General features: G+C 40.5%; 1 pseudogene; it reads left to right on the forward strand.

Moving 5' to 3' along the window:
• Positions 1-2,012: 2,012 nt before the first annotated feature.
• Positions 2,013-3,040, forward strand: LOC148026175 (small ribosomal subunit protein uS3x pseudogene; annotated as a pseudogene).
• Positions 3,041-3,396: the final 356 nt, after the last annotated feature.

The raw sequence follows: 3,396 nt of genomic DNA on the forward strand, positions 1-3,396 counted from the left end.
AACATAATAGGAAAATTTATTCTATAAACTACCATAAACAAGTTTCATAGTTTTACTTTATATTGTTAGTTGCAATATCCTCATTAGATGATAGTCACTCTTGTGTTGGAGAGTAATTGCAAATGTTAGAAAATTGGTTAAGTTTATTTATCTTAATGATGATAAACTTATAAAGATAATGTGAAATATACTAAACATTGCAAAATAGTCCATTGATGAGAATAATATAGTCCATTGTAAAAAATAACAATGAACTAAAAATCTTTTCTTACAAATGTATGACAATTTACAAGGGATTGCTATACAAGTGAGTATGTTTCATATATAAGAGCAAAGGTCATGAAGTACATAATAGTCAATTGTATGCAATCAAAAATAATGGACAATAGTAGGGGCTTGGATAATGAAGGAGATGAGGTGCATGTAATTGTAGGTAAGTGAAGCTATTCCTTCAACACCCAAGGCAACCAAAGCATCAAAGAAAGGCAAAGGGACTCCTAGAAATGATGTACCTTCTCATAATAAAAGTTCTCAAAAAAGAAAGTAGCTTTGTCTCATTACTTGTAAGTCCTTGTGTGTATAAGTCATGGAGATGACTGACAAAAATTTGACACAAAATTTGTAAGTATATTTTATATTGATAGTAAAGAGATCTTTTCTTTCATATCCTTCCATTGTATATTCTTTTCTCTCCTCATTGATATTTGCAAAAAATATGTTACACATGTTTATTAATCAAGAAGTGAAATAAGATATACACCTAAATGGATATAATATGATATAAAAACTTACTTGTTTGTTATTAAGTTGAAACATGTAAAGGAGTGGGGATAGACGGGTAGGAAATGGGTTAGCATGGGAATACCCAGTTATATTGACAGGGTATATAAGGTGTTGAGAGACCCAATTAGGGCATCAGTTTTATCAATAATCAAGTCTCTTTTCTCCTTCCTTCCAGCTTTCATGGCTTCCTTCCTCTTTCTCTCTATTTTCATGTCTTTCTCTCTCTTGTGCTAGTCTTTCTCTCTCTTCTTTCATCTTCTTCCTCTTTCTCTCTCCTCTCTGCAGTCTCTCCCTTCTCTCCTTCTCTCTCCTAGGTCTCCTTCATTACAGTTGGTATCAGAGCTTAGTTTTTAGATCCTTCCTTTCTCTCTCCTTCTTTTAGATTTAGTTCTCTCTTCAGTCTCAAGAAACCCTAATTTTCTTAGATACACCAGGACAAGTATAACATTGAAAACAACAGGAGTCAGGGAGTACTATAGAGATGGCAGCTTTCTTGGGAGTTTGAAAAGAGGTCTTCTCTTTCTTCCTTGTAAGCTCCCTTTTGGAGTTTCCATGGAGTACCAAGCCAAGATCATTTCGTATCTCTTAGATCTTGCTCCTCCCTTGCAAACGGGTGTTGCCATGACTTTCTTCACTTCATCTTGAGCATTTGGAGCACCTGACTGCCACCCCATATCCTGCCGAAGCCCCAGGGCTTCCTTTGTAATTTCCTGCAAACTTCCGCCCCACCAGCACCATCCCACTAGCATCTATGAATTGGTGGTCGTGGCTGATCATCATCCTCTGAGGCAGCATTTCCAGTTTCTTTGGCTGATTCATCCACATCATCACAAATGCTCGTGTGCGATCGTGCATATGCACTTCCTATGCTATCTAGTGTTTCCGCTTGTTCTGTGTGTTGCCAGACAATGAGATGTGGAATGTGCTAAGCCTCTCTTTCTTGAGGCCTTGTATCCAAGTCACCTGACTCAGATATGCGACTCAGATGTGCTGTTCTTGACAATGGTGCACTCTTCAGCATTTTGGAAGTCTGATTCTGGCTTGAAGGATCAAATCCATGTGCTTGGGATAGGAGAGCCAAGTTTGGTATTGAATCATCCAACTCAGAGATTTCAAGTCCAAATGCACCTGCAAGACACTGAGTAGCAACCAATACTGCTTCGGGATCAACATCAGGAGCAAGTTCCACTGTGTTGAGAAAATGCAGAAAAGAATGCACGACTCGTCTCATGAGCCATGAGCTTATGTGGGATAACTCCTATGCTAACTAGCCACTCGAGCTCCCTTTTGCCCTTGGAATCACTCCGCAAGTGATGCATGCCTTCCATTATCAACTGTGACCTATGCACTAGTTGAGGGTGTGAAGGTTCCAAGAAGATGGATACTCAGGCTTCGAGGTCTGTGTCACTCCCATGCACACAGAGATCATCATCCGTGCCACCAGGACTCAGAATGTTCTCAGTAAGAAAGGACAAAGAATCAGAGAACTGATTTCTGTAGTTCAGAAGAGGTTCAATTTCCCTGAAGGAACTATGGAGCTTTATGCTGAGAAGGTAAAAAACCATGGGCTTTGTGCGATTGCCCAAGCTGAGTCGTTGCGGTACAAGCTTTTGGGTGGTCTTGCCATTCAAAGGGCTTGCTATGGAGTTTTGAGATTCATTATGGAAAGTGGTGCTAAGGGCTGTGATGTCATTGTCAGTGGCAAACTCAGAGATCAAAGAGCTAAGTTCATGAAGTTTAAGGATGGGTACATGATTGCATCTGGTCACCTAGTTAATCTCTACATTGATTCTGCTATTCTGTAGTTCAGAAGAGGTTCAATTTCCCTGAAGAAACTATGGAGCTTTATGCTAAGAAGGTCAACAACCGTAGGCTTTGTGCGATTGCCCAAGCTGAGTCGTTGCGGTACAAGCTTTTGGGTGGTCTTGCCGTTCGAAGGGCCTGCTATGGAGTTTTGAGATTCATTATGGAAAGTGGTGCCAAGGGCTATGATGTCATTGTTAGTGGCAAACTCAGAGCTCAAAGAGCTAAGTCCATGAAGTTTAAGGATGGGTACATGATTGCATCTGGTCACCCAATTAATCTCTACATTGATTCTGTTGTTCGCCATGTTTTACTTAGACAGGGAGTGCTAGGTATCAAGGTTAAGATTATGTTGGATTGGGATTCAAAGGGAAAACAATGGCTTGCTATTCCTTTGCCTGACAATGTAACTATTCACACTCCAGAAGAAGAAGAAGAAGTTTGTGAAGAATGAATCAAAGCAGAGGAGAGCATAGCAGAGGGAGTGACCCTCCTGTAACAAAGAACCTAGACCCTCAAGAATGTGAAGGCATGCCTTGTGACTAGCAGAGGTACCACCAGACCCTTTTTTTTTCTTGCCTCCTAGGCCTTGCTCTGAAGGCTGATACTCCTCCACAACCATGAAAGCCATGGCAACAGGATCTGCTGCACACTTTAATGCAGAATGCAACTCTTTGCGCAGTGCATTCACATCCTTTTTATGCTTTACAAGGTAGTCTCGCAGACCAAGGGACATTAACTTTCATGTCCTTGAGTTCTGTGCCTTCATCTTTCCTCTCTGTTTTAGCATTCCAGTCTCATTTTTCTCTT

The sequence above is a fragment of the Lygodium microphyllum genome, chromosome 14 (genome assembly GCF_053477565.2).
Source record: "Lygodium microphyllum isolate KBCC chromosome 14, Lygodium_microphyllum_v1.1.10, whole genome shotgun sequence".
NCBI lineage: Eukaryota > Viridiplantae > Streptophyta > Polypodiopsida > Schizaeales > Lygodiaceae > Lygodium > Lygodium microphyllum.